The 14887-nt window shown below is 33.6% G+C and overlaps 1 long non-coding RNA gene across 1 annotated transcript in view; it reads right to left on the bottom strand.

Moving 5' to 3' along the window:
- The window catches only part of LOC144229742 (uncharacterized), a 664030-nt gene extending 654367 nt beyond the window's left edge, over positions 1–9663 (bottom strand). The window contains exon 1 of the long non-coding RNA XR_013334585.1: positions 9620–9663. This is a non-coding gene — a long non-coding RNA (uncharacterized LOC144229742). The remainder of the gene's footprint in view (positions 1–9619) is intronic.
- Positions 9664–14887: the final 5224 nt, after the last annotated feature.

The following is a 14887-nucleotide window of genomic DNA, read 5'->3' on the forward strand; positions in this document are numbered from 1 at the left end:
AACGGTTAGAAATTAAGACTGCCTATATTTCTCATGCTAATGTGTTTGGACTTTTTATTACAAGTAAATTGTTGGCATCAAAGGACTTTATTTAGGGGTGCCTGGGTGGCCCAATCGGTTAAGCAACCGACTTCAGTTCAGGTCATAATCTTATGGTCTGTGAGTTCCAGCCCTGCTTCTGGCACTATGCTGACAGCTCAGAGCCTAGAGCCTGTCAAGAGATATGAATGAGGGGTGCCTGGGTGGCTCAGTTGGTTAAGCATACAACTGCGACTCAGATCATGATCTAGCAGTTTGTGAGTTTGAGCCCTGCATCGAGTTCTGTGCTGACAGCTCAGAGCCTGGAGCCTGTTTTGGATTCTGTGTCTTTGCTCTCTCTCTCTCTCCCCCTCCCCTGTTCACACTCTTTTTCTTTCTCAAAAATGTATAAATGTTTAAATTTTTTTAAACAAAAAAGAAAAACAAACACAAAAAAGCAAAGGATTTTGATTAAATATTAAGGACAAATAGTAGCATTATATAATTGAAAAGAAGTATAAACTGAGTCAGAAACATTGCAGAGTTCTCACAGCAAAAGTGACCTTAGGGGCCTTGGGTGGCTCAGTCGTTTGAGTGTCTGATTCTTGTTTCAGCTTAGGTCATGATTCTGGGGTGCTAGGATTGAGTCTCAAGTTGGGCTCTCCACTGAGTATGGAGACTGCTTAAGATTCTCTCTCTCTGTTTCTTCCCTGCCTGTTAGATAGGTAGACAATAGATGATAGATAGATAGATAGATAGATAGATAGATAGATAGATAGATAGATAGATAGATAGATAGATAGATGATAGATTTCAAACTTTTATTTTTATGACTGAATGAAGCTCACCATCACAATATTAGGCCATGCTTCTATTGGGTCATATTAGCAGGAACATATGATGATTTGATTTCAGAATCAAATAAATTTTGTAATATGCTGAGTCTCTACAGATTGAGTTTCCTTCACATGTTTAATCAAATGAAACCAGGAGATGAATATTGCTAAAATACAAAATCTCAATGCATAACTGCCTTCTTACAGATTGATATTTACAATGGAGATTATATTTAAAGCCTTTCTGTTACAAAATTTGTACACAACAACTTTGTTGGAAACCAATAAATAGACTGTATTAAAACCACAGGATACTATGCCATATGAGCCTTAGAAATTAAATTAGCTCCTGGAAAGTACAAATGTTTGCCCCTCCAGAATTTTATAAAATCAAGGTCATGATATTTTCTAACAGCTTATTTGATAGAAATCTCAGCATATTAATAATCTGATTGCTCCAAATTTACTTGCCAAAACTTGTATGCTAAATTTAAAGTCATTATCTTCACTGAGCCAGTTACCTACTCTTTCTAGAATTTAAATAATGGGTTTTTATTTTTTCAGTATTTTTTTTGCAAACACGGCTGCACTGATTTTGCTACAGACTTATTGTCATAATATTTACGAAATGCTTCTGAGCCAGATTTTTCTCATAGAATTTCAAGCTTAATTTAACTTGTCCTACAAACAGACAAAATAGAATGATATCATAGCCAATAGGCAAACACAGAAATGAGTCTAACTCATGTTTCAAGACCATGAGTTTATCTAGGCTAACTTTTTTGTGGGCTTTGTGGCCCATCCATGAAACTTTAATTATGAGATAACTCTTACTCTCACTTGCTACTCCAGCTGCCAGATGAAACTTCTAAAGTCAGTGAAAGCTTTTCTGGCTCCAGACTTCCACTGCTCCATCCCCTGGTGCCATATTTAATTTTGTTCTCCAACTAGTTAGTCTGCATTTTTTTTAATGTTTTACTTATTTCTGAGAGAGAGAGAGACAGTGTGAGCAAGGGAGGCTCAGAGAGAGAAGGAGACACAGAATCTGAAGCAGGATCCAGGCTCTGAGCTGTCAGCACAGAGACTGATGCGGGGCTCAAACCCACCAACCATGAGATTATGACCTGAACTGAAGTCGGTCGCTTAACCGACTGAGTCACCCAGGCACCTTTAGTCTGTGTTTTTCAAACCTACTTGCTCTTGTTATAAATTATGGAGACCTATGTTTTGAAAGACAATGTTAACTAGACTAATGACACTTTAGAGAAATGATTTCTTGCTTCAATATTTTTTTCTTTTAGGTCAAAAATTTTAAACATTATTTAATCATTCTTTACTTGATAAAAACAGATACATGTTCTGTAGTGATTTTTAAATGAAGAGTTCATGGGCGCTTTATTATACCATTTCCATCTTCCTGAATTCTAATAAGTAAATCAGGATTCTCTAAATGAGGAGTAGAAAACTACGACTTTTGGGGACAGATAGACGAAAGAGTGCTGGTATAAGACAAGAAAGTATGGTGGGAAACTGAGGAATGCATACACTCTCTAAATCCATTCAAATTGTATTTCATGTTTTTAGCTAACTCTACTAACTGCAAGGGTAGATTATTTTCAAGAATGGCCATGACAAGGGTGCCTGTCTAGATCAGTTGGTTAAGCATCTGACTTCAGCTTGGGTCATGATCACAGTTCTTGCATGAGTCCCACATCATTGGCAGCGTGAAGCCTGCTTCAGATCCTGGGTCCCCCTCTCTCTCTCTCTGCTCTTCTCCCTCTTTCACACAATCTCTCTTTCTTTCTCTCTAAAAAATAAAGAAATTTTAATTAAAAAGTGTCTATGATGATAGCTCACCTCTCACATGCCTTTAATAATAAGATTTTATCATTGTCCTAATTGAGGAAGGTATCATCCTCATCTCCCTTTGAATTTGGCCAGCCTCCCTAAGTAGACTTGGCCACTAGAATGCAGCCAAAGCTGTGTGGCTTCGAGAGCTCATCTTTACAAGCTCTTGTAGTTTCTATTTTCATGCTTTTGGAATTCAGGACATTATCTGGAGACCCACCTGCTGTGAAAGAGGCCAAGTAAGCCACATGGAAAAACCATAAAGTTTTCCCCCATAAGGGGAACCAAAATGAACTTGACAGCTTCTGCGTATGCCCTCTCTCTCCCAGTAAAGTGCAATCATAGTAGTGACTCCAAATGAGTCCAACACAGGAATCATCCATCCATCCAGTGGAGTCATTAGAAAAATAAGTAAATCATTGCTTAGACCACTCAGTTTGGGTTGTTATTTAGCCATCCATAATGGCTGCAGTACCATACTCTTATCTCTCCTTTTATGACTCCAGCTATAAACCCATATGAATCTCAATTAAAACTTTAGAATCTAGTGGAATAAAATTGTATTCATTAATTAATTCTATTTAATGGTTTAATGCTTAGGCAGCTTTCCTTTTAGTCATAATGTAAGATCTCATAATATGCTTGATATAAATTTACTTTATACATTTTTTGCTCTACATCAATTCAAGTTTTTGAACATAGTTTATAAATGATAGGTGGCAATTAATTTTTTAAAAGTTTCTTTTTGCTGACAAAGGTGAGTTAACATAGTAATTTGACCTTTAGCTATCAACTCACATTATTATTATTCACACTGTTTTCTGAGTCATATTCCTCACTGGAGGTGGAGAAAACAATTGGAATTGAATATAGATTTTAATATAAGCCCACATACTATGTCTCTTTGCACTAAGCCAAAACCCAATTACATGAAGTATTCTATAGCAAATGTCTTGAACCCTACTTGATGCCTAGAAAGTACATTTAGTAACACATTCCTTTCCTCCATCCTTTCTTCCTTGCATCCTTATGGTGATCTGATTGCAGCCAAGAGTCATCTCTCCATGATTACCCAGTTATGATGGTCTGTCTAGAGAACTCATACCTGGCAAGATGCAATTTAACTATCAGCTCTGTCTTGAAACCTTTACTGATTCTCTTAAGCAAAGCAAATTATTTCCTTCTGCATATGCCCTTCTGCCTGTGTCTGTGTCTGTAAATAGTATCTATAATATGTATTTCAATAGATTTCTTAGTATGTGTGTATCCCTCCCCATAAAGTTTAAATTTCTCAGATCAAAAGACCACTGTCCCACTCATCTAGGGCATAACAAAATACTTTGTCCATAGTTAGAAATTTGATAAATGAATTTTAAGGGGTGAATAAATAAATCCCCTATTTATTTTTGTAACTATAAGGTCTTTATTCACATTAACCTTTACCTTAACCTGCCTCAGGCATTCTTATTTTTGTCTTCTAATTTCTATTATATGACATGTAATGCTTTATCTCTCAAGACTTCATGAACGTTATTCCAGGGCATGCTAGGTACAGACAGGATTGAGTCTGAATACTATTTCAAATATTTCCAGCAGGGCTAATATTTTTGTTATTGTTGCTTGTAAACATTGTGTTAATTATTTGCATTAATTCCAATTTAGTTTTGAACTGCCACTCAATAACTAAATGAATGAATAGATGATTTAATAGACCAAGCAAATCCCAAGTAATATATTCATTGAGTATATAAAAGCTACTTTAGACAATAAGAGTCTCATCAGTAATTAAAATCACACTTATAATAATATTATCTTATTGAAAGGTGTAACCCCTTTGACAGTTATTATTTTTATGATATAATTTACTGGATAAAACTGCAGTAAAAATTCACCTATCTATACAAGAGACTATTATGTGCTATATTAAATTTTTGGCTTTACATTTCCTTTAATTACACAAGTAATACGTGACTTTTTTCTTGCAAAAATTTAACCTATGAATGGCAAAATCTTCTTTGAGTACCTCCTCAACTTCTATCTCCTTTACCTCCATCCTAGGTACTTCCTAGATATTGTCAAGTTGTGTATTTTTTAGTATATCTATAAAGCATACACACATGGTTAAGTTAATTAAACCCTTTGCACTTATGAAACTGTCATTTTGCCCCAAGGGAAAAAAAAATGAAAATTAAATTCCATTAATGGCATGAGAAGACATCAAATTTTCAATGTGTATTTTCTTTGAGCACACAGTTAAAATCACAAAACCTGCCATTCATAATTTGAAATTGTGTTTTTAAAAGCCCACTTTATTTCAAATTATATCCATCAGATAAAAAGAATCCAGCTGTTTACATTTTGTGATAGCTTGCTTGGATGTAGTCCAAAAGGTGAACTGAATGAGTTCACAATCTCCTAACTACCAACATATTGAAACAGCATGGTGTAACAGCAGCAATGTGAAGTGTACTTGCCTGTCTTGTTTTTATCAACATTAACATCTTCTGCATTGCAAGGGAGTCCTCTTCAGATTTAGAAGTACAGCTATGTTTTATGCCAGGTCTCCTTTCTCCGCATACAAACCCAGACATCCCCAGAACTTCTTCCACCAGGGCCTCCTTGACCTTCATTGTGAGAACAATGGGGCTCTTCATAAGGAGCACTCACCCCAGCAGCCCTGTTCTATCCTTTATGGTTTCTGTGTGAGCCTGACTGATTACCCAGGGAACACACACTATACCTTGTGAGATTGCTTGTTAAGGAGGCTGGGACTTGATTTTTAAGGAGCGGAGAAGAAGGAATTGCTTGAGTCTTGACTGTTCCACAATACAGTTCCTCTGGGCACACATTACAATAGACTCAAGGTGAGGCGAATACCAGGTTGCATTTAGACAGAGCTGGAAAAGCTCTGTGTGCTGTGATGAAGTGCTTTTAACATTTCACAGTTTAATATAACTGAATTCTAATAGGAGGCTCCTGTCATGAAGTCTTTTCAGCCAAGAGACCTATCAAAGAACTTGGGTCAGCACATCACTATTTAAAGAGCAGATTTTATTCCACATGCCACCCCTGGGGTTAACTAAAGCACGACACCAACAAGGGACCTATGGTAATTATATTTACATGAATTTTACAGAATGTATGTATATATATACACACATACAGACAGACGTAGACACACATACAAACACTATAGGCATATACATATTTATTTATTTGGAAAATATACCTTCTTTCCTTCAATGATTGGTATAGGGACAGATTAACACTACTTAGTGTTTCTTTTTCATTATTTACAAGATAGATGACTTGAAGGTAAGTAAGAAACTTAGTTTTGTGTCAGATATATGATTTATGCTACACCAGAATAAGCACATATTTACATATACTTTTGTATTTTAAGTGAAAACAGAGGAATACAGATTCAGGGTAGAGATGGAATTCCCAGCAATATGGAAACATTTATTTTAGATTTTGACATTAGTCTTGCCTGTGGCCTTGAGCATTTTCATTAACTTTCCTACATCTCTTCATGATTCTTCAACTGTAAAATGGGATCCAAATATTGGATAGAGGTTGGCAAATTGTGCATGAACCACTAAATATGGCTTCTATAAAAATAGAGATTTTCAACCATAAAAAACTCTAAGTGCCACACTTAATAAAAAATTTTATTTGCTATTCCATTTCTCCCAATCATTAAAAAAATGTCAGGTAAACAGTCATGTGATATCAGACTCCACAAGCTTCTTTCCACCTATTTCTAAGGTTTTACAGTTTTAAAATGTACTTGGAAATTAGTTTAGTCTTCACATTTAAATGTTTTATTTTAAAGATGGAGAAATGAAAAATCTCCCAAGTTCTCAGACCTTGGATTGGAGCGATCAGAAGAAATGGTATTTCTGGAACTCAGAGAGAGGCCCAGATAAGTAATCCTTGATTAAATTAAGTGATATTAGAGTTTCTTGAAGAAGAACACTCTGTGTTTCTGTAGGGTCTTTTCCCTAAGCATTCATTTTTCAAAAATTATTAATTCTAAAAATTGAAACATTTCTGCTATTCTCTTATAAAATCAGTAGATTGTATATATTCATTATCAACATAAAATAATTTATTATTTTACTGTGTGATCAAATACTACAGATATATTTAAAAACCAGCTACCAGAATATTACTGTAATGAATCCTACAAAAGCTTAAAGAACGGTTTAGTCTTTTCTAAACAAAAAGATAAAAGAAAATAAGATATAAGGGCATGATTTATCTATGTATTTATTTGAACCCTCCAGATAATAGTTTGTATTCACAAACTATTCACACCCTACATAGATTACAGCATTGTATTATTCAAAGATACATGGATTCCAGTTATATGTTCTTTATTTATTAGCTTTGTAATCTTACACAAATCACTTAATCCCTCAGATGCTGAGATTTTTCATCCTTATAATGGAGTTTAAATTGGCATTTGACAGTATTAAAACTAGTAATAGGCCACTTTCCCCCAACCTGATTAATAATATAAATCTGATAGATTCAAGAAAATCCCAAAAGCAAGATAAAAGAGACTGGTTTCCATTTTAAAATATTTTATAAAATGAATAAAATACTAAGTAAAGAGAGAAAATTTGAGAAATTATACAGAGGAGAACAAAACAGATTAACTTAATATATGTAACTATTAGACTGACAGCCAGCTTCTCAATAGCAATAACAGAAACCAGAAAGGAGTCAGATATCTTCAAAATGTTCAAAGAACTCAATTTTCTTAGAATTCTATACATCTAAACTGTCATTCAAAATCACAATAAAACAAAGATATGTTACTTACACAAAGATTAAGACAATATGACTGAAAGTCCATTACTAAAGTAACTTTAAATCATGAACTTCAAAAGAAAGTAATTAAACTAGAATGAAAAGAATGAGATATTAACAACAGTAGTGAAAAAAGAAATCTACATACATAAAACTTAAAGACAAAACAAAACAAAAACATACTCCTGGTTTCAGCTTTGGCACATAAAGAGCTTGGAATCATCATCCTGTCCTAACAACTACAAGAAAAAGTTTAACAAACTAAATAACAATGACTGTTCTTGGATCCATTGGAGAGTTGAGATTGCAGAACCAACTATCACACCAAACCTGGAGAGGTTAGTCCACAAAATTATAGCCAAGAACTGCTTATCTAGAGCAGAAGTCACTATGCCAGAAACTGGTAGTAATTACCATTTAAGTGTTAATTTTGACAAATTGTTGGAGGAAAAGTAGACTAATGTGAGTGAGAAACTCCCAGAAGTTGCAGTCTTAGAGGAACCCAGGCAGTTTTGTGGGTTCTGTCAGCCTTCACAGTGAAGGCTCCATACCAATTTCCGGCTCTCTCTAAATAAATAAATAAATAAACAAACAAACAAACAAATATTTTTCAAAACCTTAAAAAAAGAAATTAAAGAAGATCTAACAAATGAGGACATAGTCCACATTTGTGGATTTGAATTCATAATATCAGTGTATCTCAGTAAAAAGTCCAAACAAGATATTTTGTAGATGTTGATAAACTAATTGTTAAGTTTATATGGAAAGGCAAAATTCCTAGAATAGACAATATTATACTGAAGAACAAAGTTGGAAGATTCAGACTACCCAGTTGCAAAACTTACTATAAAAATACAATAGTCAAGATATTATAGTTTTCATGAAAGAATAAACACATAGATAGATAGAACAGAATAGAGTCCAGAAACAGACCCAAATAGTCACCAGATCTTTAACAAAGGAGCAAAGGCTATCAAACGGAGAAAGGAGAGTAATTTTAATAGATATTTCTGGAACAATTTGATGTCTATATGTAAAAAAAATTAACCTAGACAGAGACCTAAAAACTATTACAAAAATTAACTAAAATTGGATACTAGACCTAAACATGAAGAGAAAAACAAAGAAGAAAATCTTTGTGAGCCCAGGTTGGTGATGGGTTTTTAGATTAAACATCAATAGCATAGTCCATGAAAGAAAAAATAAATTATTAAGTTGGAATTCATTAAAATTAAGAACTTTAAATTTTAAATTAAAATTTATTCTGCAAATACATTATTAAGAGAATTAAAAGACAAATTGCTGAGAGAAAATATTTGCAAAACACATATCTAATAAATGACCTGTGTCTAAAATATACCAAGAATGCTTAACAGTTAACAATATAAAACCAACTTAATTTAAAAAAGGGAGGGAGGAGGATTTGGATACCTCACAAAAGAAAATACACAGACAAAAAATAAGCATTTGAAAAGATGCTCAACATCATTTGTCATTAGGGAATTACAAATTCAAACAACAATAAGGTAATACTCTACATCTATTAGAATGGCTGAAATCCAAAAATTGACAACATGCATTACTGGTTAGGATGGGGATTAATAGGAACTCTCATTCATTGTTGATGAGAATGTAAAATCCTACAGCCACTGTATAAGACATTTTAATAGTTTCCTACAAAGTATAACATATGATTTTTCTACCTTATGATCTAGCAATCATATTCCTTGGTATTTACCCAACTGATTTAAAAACACTTATAGAGAGAGGGGCAAGATGGCGGAGAAGTAAGGAGCTCCGTACTTGCACTCGCGCCCATACATCACACAGAAAAGATCTGAAGCCATTGGAAACCTTACAAAACCTGAGAGATTGGGAGAAAAAAGACGCAGAATCCACTGAGAGAGCCTTCTAACGTGAGTGCGAACCGGGGAAGATAAAATCAGGCCGGGATCGGAGACTCCAGGGTGGGAGGCGATCCCCCTCTACCCTCTACGGGGAGTGAGAGGGGAAAAGGAGAGAGTCCGAAACAGAAAAACCTCCGCACGGGGGAGAAAAACCTCCCCTCGGTGCATAGAAAGACCGTACTTGCCAAATACCTGCACACCAGGTCCCCTCACGCCAACTGGTCCTGGGGGGANCTATATAAGAATGTTAATGACACTTTCATTCCTAATTGCCCCACACTGGAAGCAACCAAAACATCCTTCAATGGATGAATAAGTAGAGCAAATGTGCACATGCACATAATGGAATATTATTCAGCAATATAAATACATAGCTAACAAGCCAAAAGGACATGAATAAATTGTAATCCATATTAATGAGTGAATGAACTTCTCTGGAAAGGCTACCCTTCCAATTATATGACATTCTGGAAAAAACAAAACTATGGATCCAGTATTAATATTTTGATATCACTATATCAAAATATTGGGGTTCAGGGGTAGGAGATGGAGGCTGAATACCTAAAGCACCAGGATTTTTAGGTTTGTGAACCTATTCTGTATACACTGCAATCGTGGATATATGACACCATGGATTTGTCAAAACCAGTCGAATTTTACAGCACAAAGAATGAAATCTTTAGAAGACCAAAGTCGAAAGAAACTTTATATTAGTACTCTAGTCAATAAAGTTATTTCTCATGGGGATGAGGGTTAGCAATTCTGATACTGCTATACATGAATACAGATATTGAAAATTAAGTAAATAGATAACAGATTGTGGGAGCCAGAACTTTTATTGTTAGAATGGAAGTTTACAGATAAGCAAGGGAAGGAGGCTAAAATGATCCACACTGTGATTAATTAGAGTTTGAGATATCAGGATGAACTCATGGTTAGATATCTATTAGACACATATATTTATACATAAAAGTATGAGTAGATATGTGTATACACAGGTTAGCATACACAGATACATTTTTCTTCTCTGCAACCAAGGGGGCACAACAGCAAAGAGGGCAAAGCAGCAGTCCAGTGCAGTAAGAATATCTGGCATCCAGGTCTTGGTTTTTAATTTCATTGTACAAAGTAAGAAAGCAGGGACTTTGTGAGAAATGGTTGATTCTAGGACTGGGACAAGAAACTAACTCGAAGATGATCCTAGAGTATCTCATAGTTATAGAAAAGTAAGAACGTGATAAAAAACAAAACAAAACAAAACATAAACACGACACAACACAACACACACACACAAACACACACATACACACACACAGAGCACAGATCACAATAATGGGTCAAAGGGATATAGAATTCACCTAAAAGTGCTTTCAATGGCCTGAACTGGAATCTGAGAAATAAAATAAACTGGTTTTAGATTTACAATCTAAAGTATAAAATAAATATTGATGAGTCTACATTGATATATATAAATAATATAATAAATAAATAAATGGCAGAAAAAAGACAAACCTGCTGTGCAGAAGATGTCCAAATACTTTATATAGATATTCCACCATCAAGGAGGTGGACCTAAATTTCCCACTCTTGAAGTATGGGTTACTCATAGTGACTCACTTCACAAGAGTACCCTGTGAAAGTAGGGAAGATGGAAGAGTAACTTTGCAGTAAAGAAACATGGTGTCAAACATTCTTCTGTGTAGGTGACCAAGGTTAACATCAACAGTCATAGGTTATTTTGATGCTACATGTCCTTGCTCTAATGTGATGAACATGACCTTATCTCTGTGGTCTTCTAAACTCTCATAATTCCAGTCAAATCATGTGACAAACAAATCTGACCAGTCCCCTTGAAGACATTCTATGAATAACTGATCAGGACTCCTTAAACTGTGGAGTCACCAAAAAAAAAAAACAAAAAAGCCTCAGGAATGGATATTGTCAAGAGGAGTCTAAAGAGAATTAATGACTAAATGTAATTTGATATCCCAGATGGAATCTTAGAACAGAAAAAAAAAAAAAAAACATAGGTAAGCTCAAAATCTGAAAAAAGTATCGGCTTGAGTTATTAATAATATACAAATATTTGTTAATTTGATATGATGAATTTAGTATATTTACATAGTAAGATAAAAGCATCTTAGGCAAAATAAGATTATTGTATTAATATAAATGCAATATATGCCAGGAATCAATCAGTTTATTCTTGAACACATTTAAGGACATAGTCTAACTATATAGGATAAATATTGACAAAACTGAAATAAAATTTTGATAAATCCACCATCAAAGTGGAAAAATTTTTGAAAGTCACAAATTAGTGAAACCACAGGAAAAAAACCTGAACAATACAAACTTTTAAAAAAAAGTGATAATTGCCAAAAAACTCAACAAGTAAGGATGAGAATAGAAATTAATGAATAAAGCAGAAACAGAAAATAAAGAAATAATAAGGAAGATCAATGAAGCTGGTTCTTAGGACAGACCTTCATAACAGCAGAGTGGTAAAGACAAAAGATGGAAAATACAAATAAAAATTATAAAAATGAAATGTATATAGTTCTAGATAAAATATAGGCTAAGAATATGAGAATATGATGAACATTTGCCCAAGGATTGAAAACCATAATGAAATGCATAGTATTCAAAGGCGTAACTTAACCAAAACCAACTTAAAAATTATTCAGTCCCAGAGGAACAACTGTGAAAGTGTTGAGTCAATAGTTAAAATATATACCTATTAAAAGAGAGGAGAAAAAAACACCTACCTCCACTGAGATCATTGTCGAGATAAATATTCTTCTTCAATATCTAATACTTATGCAAAGTTTTTCTAAAAATATGAAAAATAGATATTTTACTTATTTGTTTTATGAGATTATTATACTATCAATAACAAAACCTTATTAAAGATAGTGTATTAAAAAATTAGGCCAGGGTACCTGGGTAGCTCAGTTGGTTAAGTGTTTCACTCTTGAATTCAGCTCAGGACATGATCTCACAAACTGTCATATTGAGCCCCACATCAGGCTCTGTGCTGACAGAGCAGAGCCTGCTTGGTGTTCTCTGTCCCCCCCTCTCTCTGCCCCTCCCCTGCTGTCAAGTAAATAAACTTAATAAAAGTAGGGCCAATATTTGTGAATTAAATCTACAATTATATACAAGACATAATACATAACTATGTTGAATTGTTCACTTAAATGCAAAAGTGATTTCACTTTGAAACACACATTTATAAAAATACAAATATAAAAACGATGGAAAATAATTTACTTGACTGTCCAAAGAGTGCTAAAATAAATGGATAAATACTAGCATAGTATCCTTAAAATAAATATAAATTTTACATTACATACATATGTATTTTTATATATATTTATACCTTCTAGCACTACTTTATTTGTGCAACCACTGTTTACAACATAGTGCAGTAAGACAAGAAAAACAAAGCAAAATATAGCCTTTGGAGAGAAATGGCATTGTTACTAATCATTAATAATATGATATACTGAACAATTTCTGAGAGAATCTATGAGAACAAGCTAGTCAATTTCTTTTGCAATAACTCAACTAAAATGCGTATGTTTCAGAATTAAGAATTTTTGAGTCCTAGAAAGGTAAAAAGGTGCATAACCATACATTATGTAACATTTCTGGCAGCTTGGGAGCAGTGTCCCATAATCAAATATATTAATGTTTTCAACGAAACTTATGAATATTCACACTAATTGAGACAAAGACTGTAAATAGCCTCACATCTGTTCAGATCAGATTTGGCCTTGGAATAAGATTGAGTGCCAAATTTACTTTTAAAAACTCTCAGTTTTTAGAGCTTTTTGAATTTCAGAATTATGAATAGGGGATTATGAACCCGTTGCAAGAACAGAGTTCAGCATGATTGCTATATAGAAGCTAAATAAACAACAAAAAATCAATTCTTATATACTAGCTATAGAAATTATAAAATACAATTTAGAAAAATTAAACAACAAAAAGCTGTAAAAAGAATGAGGAATAAAGACAGAAAAGTATTACCAACATATTTTTGAGAGAAAGTTATAAAATTTTAATGTCATAAAAGATAAGGCTCAAGTACATGGAGAAACTTACCATATTTGTATATAGGAAGACACAAAACTGCAAAGATTTCCTTACAAAGCAATTATGCTGAGTTCAATAAAATATCAATGCAAATCTAAAGGGATTTTTAAAATATAACTTGACAAATAGATTGTAAAATTTATATGAAAGAAGAAAGGCCTTGAACAAGTAAATCTATTTTGAAACAGGAAAAAATGTGAAGCTTCAAAGCAAATAGCAAGACTTAAAATTTTTGAGTGATTGGGAGCTGGATAAATTGACCCATGATAAGAGAAACCAATTCTGCATTGAGATTAGTGTGACCTTAGGAAGCAGGGAAACATAGGTTATTCAAACAATAGTATGAGCTAAATTGCTTATCGATATGAAAAAAACCCCAAAAATCTAACCTCACAAAACCACTCACTGAGTGGATAAAAATCTACACATTTAAAATATTTTAAGCACTAATAAAAATATATGATCATAGATTTACAACTGTGAAGTAAGGAAGAATTTTGTCTTCAATGAAATTAATTTTTTCTGAATTTAAAACACACTGTGAACAAAATTAAAGAGCAAACTTCAAATTGAGAGTAGATATTTTCTCTGTATGTGACTTCTAAAAGATAAATATCCATATAGAGACAAATCTTTACAATCAATAAGAACAAAAGACACAACACATTTAAATGATGGGAAAATTATATAAAGGTACAAACCAAAGAGGAGGAAACTCAAAAAGATATGTGAGAAATATCTATTCTTTTCCCTGCAAAAGGCAAATTCAAACAATGAGATGTCATTTCATTTCCAAAACTTCGGCAACCACTAAGAGGTCTAACAATACCAGTTCCAGTAAGAACTGAAAAAGCAGTATTTACAAGAGGCTGTAAGTATTTACGATGGGGTAAACACCTTAGTAACCATTTCACAATACCCAGTCCTTTCTTTGAGTGACCTCAGTCTTTTCACTTAAGACCTTCAACTGGTTGGACAAGGCTCACCAACATTATGGCATTTAATCTACTTTAAACAAAGTCCACTGATCTAAATGATAATCACATTTAAAAATTACCTCTATAGCAAAATCTAGAGTGCTGCTTGACCACACACTGGGTATGATGGTTAGTCAAATTGATACATAAAATCAACTATTATATTTTGTCTTTATTTTTGAAAGGTATTTTGCCTGTAGAGAAAGCTAGGTTGACAAAGGTGTTATTTTGTTATTGTTCTGTTTTGCTGTTGTTTTTCTTTTCAGCCCTTTAAAGCTGCCATTTCATTGTTTTCTACCTTGCATGGTTTCTAGGGAGAAATTTTCTGACATTCTTACCTTTGTTCTGTATGCATGTGCCCCCCCCCCCTTTTTAGGGGATA

Source organism: Crocuta crocuta, unplaced genomic scaffold (genome assembly GCF_008692635.1).
Source record: "Crocuta crocuta isolate KB4526 unplaced genomic scaffold, BGI_CrCroc_1.0 scaffold264, whole genome shotgun sequence".
NCBI lineage: Eukaryota > Metazoa > Chordata > Mammalia > Carnivora > Hyaenidae > Crocuta > Crocuta crocuta.